Below are 15,592 nucleotides of genomic sequence, written 5' to 3'. Positions count from 1 at the left end.
CTCCACCATGCACCCGGTGCTCACCCGTGCACACTCACCTGGGATGTCGGGCAGGGCTGGGCTCCTCCTGCAGTGCTTATAAAGGGCACTGAGCAGGGAGGGCAAAGTGGCCACAGCTGGGGTGGGAGGAGACTTCAATTGACTTCAGGTGCTGCGGGGGTAGAAGAAGGAGTGCAAAACAAACAAATGGCACCAAATCTGACCAGGGAGAGATTTGGCTAAAAGCCAGGTGAGAAATCGAACAAATCAAACCCCGAAGTCTCATCGAGAGAGCATCCAACCAGACTGGCGCATGGGAGATGTTTTCCAGCTAGGGTGGGACATGGGAGATCTTAGAATCATGGAATCAAGCAGGCTGGAAGAGAGCTCCTGTTGCAGAATGGCTAAAGGAAAATGGACATGACTTAGAGGTGGGCAAGCAGGATGAGTATATGGAACTAAATTAAGGCTGTGCTAGGCCACACTGAAACAAAGGCCACATTGAAGAAACAAAGACATATTGAATAAACAAAGGCAGCATTTAATATAGCTAGCTAGGGAGGCGCTGTCCTTGATGAGTCGGCGGACAACTCAAGCAGAGCAGGATACAGCCAACTCTGAATAAGATAAGAAGTAGTTTGCTGCTTGCAGCTGCACGTAGCAAGTAGGTGCACCATGCAAATGGGGTATTTAGAGATTCAGCCATTTAGCTCTTTACATGTATGCATATATTATCTGTAACACATATAAGCGCGCGTCTACTAAATAAAGTTGTCACTCGCTTTTGATCCACATTGGATTGTGCGGTGTCCTTGCATATTTGAGATTAGCCCTTCTCCGCGAGATCTGCCTCACCGCAGATTGGCGCCCAGAACAGGGACCCCGATTTGGGGGGACCCTAGGAAACACGGAGGAGGACAGGCCGGCGGAGCGGGCCGTCGGAGGAGAGCGACGCCCGCTAGCAGGACAAAGCTAGGACGGGGTGGCGGACCAATTAGGTGGGCCTGAGGCTGACGACAAGAGAGCCAGCCTTCGTCGCTGCAAGGAGGGCAAGCGGGACGCCACGGCATGGATAAAGAGGTAGCCCTTTCCTTGCTATCTTGCTTTCTTGAAAAGCGCAAAGTGAATTTTAATACCAAGTAATTGGCAGGACTTTGTGCATATGGCTATGCTAAGGGTTTCTTTAAAACCCCCGAGTCATATTTTGATGAAGCAGAATGGAGGGCGTTCGGCAGTGAACTGTGGGATGCAGTAATAGACGGGGATCCAGCAGCTAAGAAGCTTCAAGTGCCTTGGCGAGAGACTGTTAATGCTATAAAAAAGTATAAACTGGAGAAGGATGTGGCGGCGGTGGCTACCACTAAACTCTCCGGCGAGAAGCAAGATGGGGGACAAAAGGCGTCCTCTGTGTTTAATGCTCTCGCACCTGGACTGCCAGGGCTCGGTCTTCCTGTCGTAGTCAGTCCCACAGCCACTGATGCACAGCGGCGCTTGGAAAAGATCAGTACGGGACGCTCTTGGTCTATAAAGTTTCCCAAGTTCTCCTCATCTCCGGCAGCATTACCAGTGAAGGACATGGGGGACTTGGGGAAGGTTTCGTCAGAATCCAGCAAAGACGAGGGAGAGAGCGAGCCCACTCTGCCGCGCTTTGCTTCTGAGAATCCAGCCGTTACTGAGACCGCGGTACAGACCTCTGTGCCACCATCCGAGTCCTCCAGTTCAGAATCGAGCGAACCTGAGGCTGATAGCAATGATGATACCTTGTATGAGGCAGCACAGCGAATAATACAGCGTTTAGCTAAGAGAAAAAGTTCGAGACAGCGAGCCCTTGCAGTCAGTCAGCAGGAGGCTGAAGGGAGTGCCCCGAGCAAGGAAGGAGTTAACAATGCAGGCAAGAAAGCTGAGAGGTCCGGCTCGCGACTACCACCTCCCAGGCGGCAGCCGTGGGGAAAGATAGCTAGGGAGGCCTTATCAGATGGGGACACAGAGGCTGCAAGTATGTTATCTAAAGTATGTCCAGTAGTTTATGATAACCGAGCAGATGAGACGATTATTGGGGAGCATCAGGCATTTGATTGGAAACTGTTAGCCCAGCTTAGAGAGACAGTATCTAAATATGGTCTCCACAGTGACCCTGCTTGGCAGATGCTACAGTACATTTTCTCTGCCTCAGGGACGCTAGCACAAGAGGATTGGAAACAGGTGCTGAGAATGATACTAACCCCCTCGCAACAGATGCAGTTTAACACTGAAATGGAAGCATTGTGTCAGGGCTCTGCTTCACTGCCGCGGGCGGAAGGTGACCCTCTGCTGGGAGTCAGCGTTAGCCAGCTGAGAGGCGAAGGTCAATGGGCTGGGGTGGATGCTCAGCTTAATATGGCCCCGGAAATACTAAGAGAGAGCATGAGGTTAGCTCAGGTAGCGCTGGGGGGAGTAAAAGCAGCCCCGATTGCTCCGTCTTATACGTCGGTTAAACAAAAGGAGAATGAGCCTTTTGGCTCCTTTTACGACCGGCTTCATGAGGCGTTGAGCAATTCTGATTTGCCAGAATACATGAAGTACACCCTTCTACAACAACTTGCCTTTGATAATGCAAATGCTAAAACCCGGGGTATATTAGTAACTCTGCCTCGGGATGCCACAGTAGCACAAATGTTAGAAAGCGCAGCGAGCGGAAACCACACCCCTAGAACCTAGGGCTTATGTTGCAGCCTCTCCCGCACCGGACAGCACTAGGCACCCGCTAGAAAAGATTGTTGAACAACAGGCACAGGCATTAGCAGCTTTAGCCCCGATTGGATCGGCAGGAGGAGCACACTATTCTGTGAGCCGAATGAGATGTTTTCGCTGCGGGAAGATAGGTCACCTTCGCTCTCAATGCCCACTGTCCAGCATATGCTGTAGCAAATGCGGTGTGAAAAACCACTCGGCGGCTGCCTGCCGGCGATCGGGAAACGGGGGGAGGAGCGCGAGGAGCAACCGTGCGCCGACACAAATGGCTGCTCCCGTAACCTACAGCCAGCCACCAGGGGAAGCCTCGGCGTGGACCTGGCAACAGCAGTAGAAACCACCTTAATCGACAATAAGCCCCAAAAGATTCCGTCCACCTTAAAGGGGCCAGTGACTATTAACGGCCAAGCCTGCGGGGGTATACTTCTGGGGAGATCATCAGCATCCATAAGAGGACTGTTTGTTTTGCCTGGAGTTATTGATTCGGACTTTGAAGGAACTATCCAAATTATGGTTCAAACGGACTTTCCACCAATACATATTCCTAAAGAGAGCAAGATTGCTCAGCTCGTCCCAATTCCATGCCTGCTACAATCAGTAACTCCTCTCTCACCACAACATCGAGGAGAAAGGGGATTTGGATCGACCGGAGGTATGGCACTATTAACTTTACAACTGGGACAAAGACCTGTGGTGACAGCGAACTTATCAAATGGACCTGATGGATTACAATTGCCGATGCTTGTGGATACAGGTGCAGACATTACCATTGTTGACAGAAATCAATGGCCTACACACTGGACCACTCAACCCTGCGTAAAAGGGGTTGAAGGGGTGGGTGGTACAGCCGAAGTACGACGATCCACTCAACGTCTGCAGCTCACCGTTGATAACCGAACTGCCAACCTCTATGTGACTGTAATGCCTCTACCCAGTGGTGTCAACGGACTAATAGGGAGAGATGCTCTCTCTCAGCTTGGACTGGTCATTACAAACGAGCGTTGTTTTTATTAGCGGCCACTGAGAAGCAGCCTTTCCCCATTCGACTAAATTGGCTAACAGACAAACCGATATGGGTGGAGCAGTGGCCGCTTAAAGCAGAGAGGCTGCAAAAGGCACACGAATTGGTCCAAGAACAACTGGCAGCAGGACATTTGATTCCTTCCACTAGCCCATGGAATACACCTATTTTTGTCATTCCAAAGAAATCAGGCAAGTTTCGACTGCTCCATGATCTTCGAGCAATCAACGACCAGATGCAAGCGATGGGAGCACTACAGCCTGGCTTGCCAACTCCTGCTATGCTGCCTGAAAAATGGCACTTATTGATCATAGACCTAAAGGACTGTTTTTTTACTATTCCACTACACCCGGATGATTGTCAACGTTTTGCCTTTACCCTGCCATCACTGAATAGGCAGGCACCAGCGAACCGTTACCAATGGACTGTGTTACCTCAAGGCATGAAGAACAGCCCCACAATCTGCCAGCTTTATGTGGACAATGCATTGCGACCACTGCGAGTACAGTGGCCGACTACTTCTATTTATCATTATATGGATGACATTCTTTTTTGTCAAGAAGCTCCATTTAGTGAAAGACAATTATCACAAATTGCAGCAGCAATGAGCAAACATGGATTACAAATTGCCCCGAATAAAGTTCAAAGAATATCGCCTTATTTGTACCTCGGATGGAAGATTTCAGATTCACAAATCCGGCCACAAAAGCTCACTCTACACACAAACATTACGACACTTACAGATGCACAAAAACTAATGGGTGACTTACAATGGCTCCGACCAGTTATTGGATTTTCTTCAGAAGACTTGGAAAAACTTAGGCCTTTGCTTCAGGGCCGTGACCCTGCAGCTACAGTGCATCTGTCTTCAGACCAGAAAGCCATCATTGATAAACTATCAGATCAAATTGCCCAAAGATGGGTCAGTCGCCTAGACCCACGAGAACCTATAGACCTGCTTATTCTACCATCAACCCATACCCTCATGGGCGCAGTTTGCCAGAGCAAAAACAAAAAGAGGGAGAGTCTAAGGATCCTGGAATGGATTTTTACGCCCTTACAACCAAAGACAACGATTCAACAAAAAGTTGAGAATTTGGCAGAGTTGATAATTCGAGGAAGACGTCGTATACTGCAGATTAGTGGCACAGAGCCGAACACCATATTTCTCCCTATCAAAAGGACTGACTTGGAGCAAATGCTCTGGCAAACTCCTGCATTACAATTGAGTCTACTATCCTGTCCTGCACATTATCAGAGATGGGGCAAAGCGTGGCGCAAAGAGACAGTGGGGCAAAGCATGGGGCAAAGAGGGGGGGCAAAGCGGGGCGCAAAAGGGGGGGCAAAGCGTGGCACAAAGAGGGGGGCAAAGCGTGGCACAAAGTGGAGGGCAAAGTGTGGCACAAAGAAGGGGGGGCCAAACCAGGGTGCAAAGAGGGGGGGGGAAAGCTGGGCGCAAAGAGGAGGAGGGCAAAATGAGGTGCAAATGGGAGGGTCAAAGCAGAGAGCAAAGAGGTCGAGGCAAAGCGGCGAGCAAAGAGGGGGAGGCAAAGCAGGGAGAAAAGAGGGTGAGGCAAAGCGGGGAGCAAAGAGAGAGAGATGGGGGCAAAGTGGGGCACAAAGAGAGAGATGGGGAAAAACAGGGTGCAAAGGGAGAGAGATGGAGGCAAAGTGGCATGCAAAGAGAGAGAGATGGAGGCAAAGCGGGGTGCAAAGAGAGACGGGGCAAAGCGGGGCGCAAGGGGGGGGCAAAGCGGGGTGCAACAAGGGTGGGGCAAAGCGGAATGCACGAGGGTGGGGCAAAGCAGGATGCAAAGAGAGACAGGGCAAAGTGGAGCACAAAGAGAGATGGGGGCAAAGCAGGGCACAAAGGGAGAAAGACGGGGGCAAAGCGGGGTGCAAAGAAAGAACGATGGGCAAAGCAGGGCGCAAACGGGGGGCAAAGTGGTGTGCAAAGGGGGGGGCAAAGCGGGGCACAAAGGGGGGGCAAAGCGGGGCACAAAGGGGGGGAAAAGCAGGGCGCAAAGAGAGACGGGGCAAAGCAGGGCGCAAAGAGAGACGGGGCAAAGCAGGGTGCAAAGAGAGACGGGGGCAAAGCGGAGCACAAAGAGAGACGGGAGCAAAGCAGGGCTCAAAGAGAGATGGGGGTAAAGCGAGGAGCAAAGGAGTGGGTCAAAGCAGGGTGCAAAGAGAGGGGGCAAAGCGGGGTGCAAAGAGAGGGGGGCAAAGCGGGGTGCAAAGAGGGGGGGGCCAGAGCAGGGCACAAAGATGGGGGGGCCAAAGCGGGGCACCAAGGGGGGGGGGGCAAAGCGAGGAGCAAAGGGAGGGGACAATAAGGGGTGCAAAGAGGGGAGGACAAAGCAGGGTGCAAAGAGGGGGGAGAAAGATGGGAGCAAAGTGGAGGCAAAGAGGGGCGCAAAGGGGGGGCAAAGCAGGATGCAAAGAGAGACGGGGGCAAAGCGTGGCACAAAGAGAGAGAGATGGGGGCAAAGCAGGACACAAAGAGGGGGGGCAAAGCGGGGCACAAGGGGGGGGCAAAGCATGGCACAAAGGGGGGGGCAAAGTGTGGCGCAAAGAGGGGGGAGCCAAAGCAGGGCACAAAGGAGGGGCCAAACTGGGGTGCAAGGGGGGAGGGAAAGCTGGGTGCAAAGAGGAGGAGGGCAAAGCGAGATGCAAAGGGGGGGGTCAGAGCAGGGAGCAAAGAGGTCAAGGCAAAGCGGCGAGCAAAGGGGGGCAAAGTGGGACGCAAAGAGGGTTGGGCAAAGTGGGGAGAAATGAGGGGGGGCAAAGCGGGGAGCAAAGAGAGACGGGGGCAAAGCGGGGCTCAAAGAGAGAGAGATGGGGCAAAGCGGGGCACAAAGAGAGACAGGGGCAAAGCAAGGCGCAAGGGGGGGGCTAAGCTGGGTGCAAAGAGGAGGGGGCAAAGTGGGGAGCAAATGGGGGGACAAAGGGGGCCACAAAGTGAGACGGGGCAAAGCGGGGCGCAATGGGGGGGAAGTAGTGAGCAAAGAGGGGGGCAAAGCGGGGCACAAAGAGAGAGAGACGGGGGCAAAGCGGGGCTCAAAGACAGAGAGATGGAGGCAAAGCAGGGCGCAAGAGAGAGACGGGGCAAAGCGGGGCGCGAGGAGGGGCAAAGAGGGGCGCAAAGGGGGGACCAAACCGGGGTGCAAAGGGGGAGGGAAAACTGGGCACAGGAGGAGGGCAAAGCGAGGTGCAAATGGGAGGGTCTAAGCGGGGAGCAAAGAGGTCGAGGCAAAGGGGGGAGCAAAGAGAGAGAGACGGGGGCAAAGCGGGGCTCAAAGAGAGAGACGGGGCAAAGCGGGGCGCAAAGAGAGACGGGCAAAGCAGGGCACAAGGGGGGGCAAAGCGAAGCGCAAAGAGGAGGGGGCAAAGCAAAGCGCAAAGAGAAGGGGGCAAAGCGGGGAGCAAAGGGGGGGCAAAGTGGGGCGCAAAGTGAGACGGGAGCAAAGCGGGGCACAAAGAGAGAGAGAGACGGGGCAAAGCAGGGCACAAAGAGGAAGAGAAAGGGGCAAAGCGGGGCGCAAAGAGAGAGAGACGGGGCAAAACGGGGTGCAAAGAGAGAGATATGAAGGCAAAGCGGGGTGCAAAGAGAGAGAGACGGGGCAAAGAGGGGCTCAAAGACAGAGACAGGCAAAGAGTGCACAGAGGGAGAGAGACAGGGTCAGAGTGAGGCGCAAAGGGAGAGGGGTGGACAAAGTGAGGCTCAAAGAGAGAGAGACGGGGGCAAAGCGTGGCGCAAAGAGAGACAGGGCAAAGCGGGGTGCAAAGGGAGAGAGATGGGGCAAAGCGGGGTGCAAAGAGAGGCAGGGGCAAAGCTGGGTGCAAAGCACGAGCGGGCAAAGTGGGGCGCAAAGGGGGGGGCAAAGCATGGCACAAGGGGGGGGCAAAGCGCAGCGTAAAGAGAGGTGGGGAAAGTAGGGCACCAAGAAAGGAGAGGGCAAAGCGGGGCACAATGGGGGGGCAAATCGGGGTGGAAAGGGAGGGCAAAGTAGGGCACAAAGAGTGATGGGGGCAAAGCGGCGTGCAAAGAGGGGGCAAAGCGGGGCACAAAGAGGGGGGGCAAAGCGAGGCGCAAATGGGAGTGGCAATGTGGGGCGTAAAGAGGGGAGGGCAAAGCGGGGCGCAAAGGGAGAGAGACAGGTCAAAGTGGGGCTCAAAGAGAGACGGGAGCAAAGCGGGACGCAAAAAGAGACGGGGGCAAAGCGGGGCGCAAAGAGAGAGACGGGGCAAAGCGGGGTGCAAAGTGGGGCACAAAGAGGGAGGCAAATCGGGGTGCAAAGGGGGGGCAAAGCGGGGTGCAAAGAGGTGGGGCAATGCGGGGTGCAAAGATAGAAGGGGCAAAGCGGGGTGCAAGGAGAGAGAGACGGGTCAAAGCAGGGCGTGATGAGAGAAAGACGGGCAAAGCGGGGCACAAAGAGAGAGAGAGACGGGAGCAAAGCGGGTTGCAAAGAGAGAGAGATGGGTCAAATTGGGGCATGAGAGAGAGACGGGGGCAAAGCGGGGCGCTAAGAGGGGGGCCAAAGCGGGGTGCAAAGAGGGGGAGGGCAAAGCAAGGTGCAAAGGGGGGGCAAAGCGGGGCGCAAAAGGGGGGCAAAGTAGCGAGCAAAGAGGGGGGCAAAGTGGGGCGCAAACGGGGGGGCAAAGCAGGGAGAAAAGAGGTGGGCAAAGTGGGGCGCAAAGAGAGAGAGATGGGGGCAAAGCGGGGCGCTAAGAGGGGGGCCAAAGCGGGGTGCAAAGAGGAAGAGGGCAAAGCAAGGTGCAAAGGGGGGGGCAAAGCAGGGCACAACGGGGGGGGGCAAATTGGGGTGGAAAGGGAAGGCAAAGTAGGGCACAAAGAGTGGCGGGGGCAAAGTGGGGTGCAAAGATGGGGGGCAAAGCGAGGCTCAAAGAAGGGGGCAAAGCGGGGGGCAACGATGGTGGGGCAAAGCGGGGCGCAAAGAGGGGGGCAAAGTAAGGCACAAAGAGGGGGGGCAAAGCAAGGCACAAAGGGGGGCAAAGTGGGGCTCAGAGAGGGGGCAAAGCGGGGCGCAAAGGGAGAGAGATGGGGGCAAAGCGGTGTACAAAGCGGGGGGCAACGCGGGGCACAAAGGGGGGGCAATGCGGGGAGCAAAGGGAGGGCAATGCGGGGAGCAAAGGGAGGGCAATGCGGGGAGCAAAGTGCGGGGGCAAATTGGGGAGCAAGGGGGGTCAAAGCGTGGAGAAAAGGGGGGGCAAAGCAGAACTCAAAAAGATGGGGGGCAAAGCGGGGCGCAAAGAGGGGGGAGCAAAGCGGGGCGCAAGGAGACAGGGTCAAAATGGGGCGCAAAGAGTGACGGGGCAAAGCGGGGCACAAAGAGAGATGGGGCAAAGCGGGGCGCATAGGGAGAGAGACGGGGCAAAGCGGGGCACAAAGAGAGAGAAGGGGGCAAAGTGGGGCGCAGTGAGAGAGAGAGGGGGCAAAGTGCAGTGCAAAGAGAGACGGGGGCAAAGTGGGGCTCAAAGAGAGAATGGGGCAAAGCGGGGTGCAAAGTGGGGCGCAAAGGGGGGGCAAGCGTGGCACAAAGAGGGGGGGACAAAGTGCAGCGCAAACAGGGGTGGGGAAAGTGGGGACCAAGAAAGGGGAGGGCAAAGAGGGGCACAAAGGCAGACGGGGGGCAAAGCGGGACACAACGGGGGGGGGCAAATAGGGGTGGAAAGGGAGGGCAAAGTAGGGCGCAAAGAGTGACGGGGGTAAAGCGGGGTGCAAAGACGGGGCAAAGCGGGGCTCAAAGAGAGGGGGGCAAAGCAGGGGGCAATGATGGTGGGGCAAAGCAGGGCGCAAAGAGGGGGACAAAGCAGGGCACAAAGAGGGGGACAAAGCAAGGCACAAAGGGGTGGGCAAAGGGGTTGCAAAGAGAAAGAGACGGGGCAAAGTGGGGCGCAAAGAGAGAGGGGTCAAAGCGGGGCACAAAGGGAGAGAGATGGGGCAAAGTGGGGTGTAAAGGGGGGGCAAAGTGGGGCTCAAAGAGGGGGGAGCAAAGCGGGATGCAAAGGGGGAGGCAAAGCGGGGCACAAAGAGAGAGAGACGGGAAAGTGGGGCACAAAGAGAGAGAGACAGGGCATAGCGGGGTGCAAAGGGGGGGCAAAGTGGGGCACAATGAAATGGGGGCAAAGCAAGGCGAAAAGGGGGGGGCAAAGCGGGGCACAAAGTCAGAGAGACGGGTCAAAGCGGGGTGCAAAGAGAGAGACGGGGGCAAAGCGGGGTGCAAAGTGAGACGGGGCAAAGCGGGGTGCAAAGCGGGGCACAAAGGGCAGGGCAATGAGGGGATCAAAGGGGGGCAACATGGGGATCAAAGGGGGGGCAACGCGGGGAGCAAAGGGGGGGCAAATTGGGGATCAAAGGGGGGCAAAGTATGAAGAAAAGGGGGGGCAAAGCAGGGCTCAAAGAGATGGGGGGCAAAGCGGGGCGCAAAGAGGGGGGAGAAAAGTGGGGCGCAAGGAGACGGGGTCAAAGAGGGGCACAAAGAGAGAGAGTCGGGGGCAAAGCGGGGTGCAAAGAGAGAGAGAGACGGGGAAAAGCGGGGCGCAAAGGGGGGGCAAAGCAGGGCGCAAAGACAGACGGGGGCAAAGGGGGTCACAAAGGTGGGGGACAAAGCGGGGCACAAAGAAGGTGGGGAAAAACGAGGCACCAAGGGGGGGTGCACAGCGGGGTGCAAAGGGGGGAGCAAAGCAGGGCGCGAAGTGGGTGGGGGCAAAGCGGGGTGCAAAGAGAGATGGGGCAAAGTGGGGCGCAAAGAGAGATGGGGCAAAGCAGGGCTCAAAGAGAGATGGGGGGTAAAGCGGGGAGCAAAGGGGAGGGCAAAGCGGCGAGCAAAGCGGGGGGAAACCATGGCGTAAAGGGGGGTCAAAGCGGTCCGCAAAGGGGGTGGCAAATCAAGGCGCAAACTGGGGAGGCAGCAAAGCGGGGCGCAAAGAGGGGGTGCCAAAGTGGAGTGCAAAGGGGGGGGAAAGCGGTGCGCAAAGAGAGGGCAAAGTGGGGCACAAAGAGGGAGGCAAATTGGGGTGCAAAGGGGGGGCATTACGGGGCTCAAAGAGGGGGGGCAAAGCAGGGTGCAAAGAGGTGGGGCAATGCGGGGTGCAAAGATAGAAGGGGCAAAGCGGAGTGCAAAGAGAGAGACGGGTCAAAGCGGGGCGTGATGAGAGAAAGACGGGCAAAGTGGGGCACAAAGAGAGAGAGATGGGAGCAAAGCGGGGTGCAAAGAGAGAGAGAGGTGAGGCAGGATGAGAGAGAGACGGGGGCAAAGCGGGGCGCTAAGAGGGGGGCCAAAGCGGGGTGCAAAGAGGGGGAGGGCAAAGCGAGTTGCAAAGGGGGGGCAAAGCGGGGCGCAAAGGGGGGGCAAAGAGGGGGGCAAAGCAGGGCGCAAACGGAGGAGCAAAGCAGGGAGAAAAGAGGTCGGCAAAGTGGGGCGCAAAGAGAGAGAGACGGGGGCAAAGCGGGACGCTAAGAGGGGGGCCAAAGCGGGGTGCAAAGAGGAAGAGGGCAAAGCAAGGTGCAAAGGGGGGGGCAAAGCAGGGCACAACGGGGGGGGCAAATCAGGGTGGAAAGGGAAGGCAAAGTAGGGCACAAAGAGTGGCAGGGGCAAAGTGGGGTGCAAAGACGGGGGCAAAGCGGGGCTCAAAGAGCGGTGGCAAAGCAGGGGGCAATGATGGTGGGGCAAAGCGGGGTGCAACGGGGGGGCAAATCGGGGTGGAAAGGGAAGGCAAAGTAGGGCACAAAGAGTGGCGGTGGCAAAGTGGGGTGCAAAGACGGGGCAAAGCAGGGCACAAAGAGGGGGGGCAAAGCAAGGCACAAAGGGGTGGGCAAAGTGGGGCTCAAAGAGAGAGGGGGCAAAGCGGGGCGCAAAGGGAGAGAGATGGGGGCAAAGCGGTGTACAAAGTGGGGGGCAACGCGGGGCACAAAGGGGGGGCAATGCGGGGAGCAAAGGGAGGGCAATGCGGGGAGCAAAGTGCGGGGGCAAATTGGGGAGCAAGGGGGTCAAAGCGTGGAGAAAAGGGGGGGCAAAGCAGGGCTCAAAAAGATGGGGGGCAAAGCGGGGAGCAAAGAGGGGGGAGCAAAGCGGGGCGTAAGGAGACGGGGTCAAAGTGGGGCGCAAAGAGAGATGGGGCAAAGCAAGGCACAAAGGGTTGGGCAAAGGGGTCGCAAAGAGAAAGAGATGGGGCAAAGTGGGGCGCAAAGAGGGGGGCAAAGTGGGGCTCAAAAAGAGAGGGGTCAAAGCAGGGCACAAAGGGAGAGAGATGGGGCATAGTGGGGCATAAAGGGGGGGCAAAGTGGGGCTCAAAGAGGGGGGAGCAAAGCGGGATGCAAAGGGGGGAGGCAAAGCAGGGCACAAAGAGAAACGGGTCAAAGCGGGGCACAAAGGGAGAGAGACGGGAAAGTGGGGCACAAAGAGAGAGAGACGGGGCAAAGCGGGGCACAAAGGGGGGGCAAAGTGGGGCGCAATGAAATGGGGGCAAAGCAGGGAGAAAAGAGGGGGGCAAAGCGGGGCGCAAAGAGAGAGAGACGAGTCAAAGCAGGGTGCAAAGAGACACGGAGGCAAAGTGGGGGAAACAAATCGGGGCACAAAGAGGGGAGGAAAGGCAGGGTGCAAAGAGGGGGGGACAAAGTGGGGCACAAAGAAGGGGGAAAAATGAGGTGCAAAGGGGGGGCAAAGCAGGGAGCAAAGGGGGGGAAAAGCGGGGCGCGAAGAGGGCGGGGGCAGAGCGGGGCACGAAGAGGGCGGGGGGACAGTGGGGCAGAAAGAGGGTGGGAGCACAGCTGGGCACACAGAGGGTGGGGGCACAGTGGGGTGCAAAGGGGGGGCAAAGTGGGGCACAAAGAAGGGGCAGCAAAGCAGGGAGCAAAGGTGGGGGGCAAAGCGGCAGGCAAAGCGGGGTGCAAAGAGGGGAAGGCAAAGCGGGGAGCAAAGGAGGGGCAAAGCGGGGAGCAAAAAGGGGGTGCAAAGCGGGGAGCAAAGGGGGGGCAAAGCAGGGCACAAAGAGCGGGGGACAAAGCGGGGCACAAAGTGAGAGAGATGGGGGCAAAGCGGGGCGCAAAGAGAGATGGGGGCAAAGCAGGGCTCAAAAGGGCGGGGCAAATCGGGGCGCAAATCAGGGGTGGGCAAAGCGGTGCGCAAATCGGGGTGGGCAATGGGGGGTGCAAATCGGGGGGTGGGCAAAGCGGGGCGCAAACGGGGTGGGGCAAAGAATGGCACAAAGAGGGGCAGGCAACACGGGGCACAAAGAGAAACGGGACAAAGCAGGGCACAAAGGGAGAGAGACGGGAGAAAGCAGGGCACAAAGAGAGAGAGACGGAGGCAAAGCGGGGTGCAGAGGAAGAGAGACGGGGGCAAAGCGGGGCACAAAGAGAGGTGGGGGCAAAGTGGGGCACAAAGGGGGGGGCAAAGTGGCCGCTAAGAGGGAGGGCCAAAGCGGGGCACAAAGTTGGGGGACCAAAGCAAAGCAAAAAGAGGGGGGGAGAAAGCAGAGCACCAAGAATGGGGACGGCAAAGCGGGGCACAAAGGGGGGAGGCAAAGCGGGGTGCAAATGGGGGGGCAAAGTGGGGCACAAAGAGAGATGGGGCAAAGCGGGGCACAAAGAGAGATGGGGCAAAGCGGGGCACAAAGCGAGAGAGATGGGGGCAAAGTGGGGCACAAATAGAGAGAGACGAGGGCAAAGCGGGGCACAAATAGAGACGGGGGCAAAGTGGGGCGCAAGGCGGGGCAAAGCGGGGCACAAATAGAGGCATGGGCAAAGTGGGGCACAAATAGAGAGAGGCAGGGGCAAAGCGGGGCGCAAGGCGGGGCAAAGCGGGGCGCAAAGAGAGATGGGGGCAAAGCAGGGCACAAAGAGGAGGGGGCAAAGCGAAGCGCAAAGAGAAGGGGCAAAGCGGAGAACAAAGGAGGGGCAAAGGGGGGTGCAAATAGATGGGGGCAAAGCGGGGAGCAAAGGGTGGGGAAAGCGTGGTGCAAAGTGAGACGGGGGCAAAGCGGGGTGCAAGGGGGGCAAAGCGGGGCACAATGGGGGAGCAAAGCTGGGCGCACAGAGCGGGGGGCAAAAACGGGGAGAGGAGAGATGGGGGCAAAGCGGGGCACAAAGAGAGAGAGGGGGCAAAGTGGGGCGCAAAGAGGGAGAGAAGGGGGCAAAGTGGAACGCAAAGAGAGAGAGATGGGGCAAAGTGGGGCGCAAAGGGGGGGCAAAGTGGGGTGCAACAAGGGTGGGGCAAAGCGGGATGCAAGGAGAGACGGGGCAAAGTGGAGCACAAAGAGAGACGGGGGCAAAGTGGGGCACAAAGGGAGAGAGATGGAGGCAAAGCGGGGCGCAATGAAGGTGGGGGCCAAAGTGGGGCACAAAGGGGGGGGCAAACCGGGGTGCAAGGGGGGGGGAAAGCTGGGTGCAAAGAGGAGGAGGGCAAAGCAAGATGCAAAGGGGAGGGTCAAAGCGGGGAGCAAAGAGGTCGAGGCAAAGCGATGAGAAAAGAGGGGGGCAAAGTGGGGAGAAAAGAGAGAGAGATGGGGGCAAAGCAGGGTGCAAAGAGAGACGGGGCAAAACGAGGTGCAAGGGGGGGGCAAAGCGGGGCGCAAAGAGAGATGGGGGCAAAGCCGGGCACAAGGGGGGGGGCAAAGCGTGGCATAAAGTGGGGAGCAAACTGTGGCGCAAAGAGGGGGGAGCCAAAGCAGGGCACAAAGGGGGGACCAAACCGGGGTACAAAGTGGGGGGGGGGGAAAGCTGGGTGCAAAGAGGAGGAGGGCAAAGCGAGATGCAAAGGGGGGGGTCAAAGCAGGGAGCAAAGAGGGGGGCAAAGTGGGACGCAAAGAGGGTTGGGTAAAGTGGGGAGAAAAGGGGGGGGCAAAGCAGGGAGCAATGAGAGAGACACAGGGGCAAAGCGGAGCTCAAAGACAGAGATGGGGCAAAGTGGGGCGCAAAGAGAGAGACAGGGCAAAGCAGGGCGCAAGGGCGGGCTAAGAAGGGTGCAAAGAGGTGGGGGCAAAGTGAAGCACAAAGAGAAGGGCAAAGCGAGCAGCAAAGGGGGGGACAAAGTGGGGCGCAAAGAGATGGGGCAAAGCGGGATGCAAAGGGGGGGCAAAGTAGTGAGCAAAGAGGGGGCAAAGCGGGGTGCAAAGCAGGGAGAAAAGAGGGGTGCAAAGCGGGGCACAAAGAGATAGAGACGGGGGCAAACCGTGGCTCAAAGACGGAGACAGGCAAAGCAGTGCGCAGAGGGAGAGAGACAGGGTCAGAGTGGGACGCAAAGGGAGAGGGGTGGGCAAAGCATGGCGCAAAGAGAGGGGCGGGGCAAAGCGGGGCACAAAGGGGGGGGCAAAGCAGGGCACGAAGATGGGGGGCAAAACGCAGCGCAAAGAGGGGTGGGGAAAGTGGGGCACCAAGAAAGGGGAGGGCAAAGCGGGGCACAAAAACACGGGGGGCAAAGCGGGACACAACGGGGGGGGGCAAATCGGGGTGGAAAGGGAGGGCAAAGTAGGGCGCAAAGAGTGACGAGGGCAAAGCAGGGTGCAAAGACAGGGGCAAAGCGGGGCTCAAAGAGAGGGGGGGCAAAGCAGGGGGCAACGATGGTGGGGCAAAGCGGGGTGCAAAGAGGGGGCAAAGCGGGGCACAAGGAGAGGGGGGGCAAAGAAAGGCACAAAGAGGAGGGGCAAAGCGGGGCACAAAAGGAGGGAGATGGGGGCAAAGTGGGGTGCAAAGGGGGGGGCAAAGTGGGGCTCAAAGAGAAATGGGTCAAAGTGGGGCACAAAGGAAGAGAGATGGGGGAAAGCGGGGCGCAAAGAGAGAGACGGGGCAAAGCAGGGTGCAAAGGGGGGGCAAAGTGGGGCGCAATGAAATGGGGGCAA

Source organism: Pogoniulus pusillus, unplaced genomic scaffold (genome assembly GCF_015220805.1).
Source record: "Pogoniulus pusillus isolate bPogPus1 unplaced genomic scaffold, bPogPus1.pri scaffold_128_arrow_ctg1, whole genome shotgun sequence".
In the NCBI taxonomy this organism is placed as follows: Eukaryota; Metazoa; Chordata; class Aves; order Piciformes; family Lybiidae; genus Pogoniulus; species Pogoniulus pusillus.
This window is presented reverse-complemented; position numbering follows the sequence as displayed.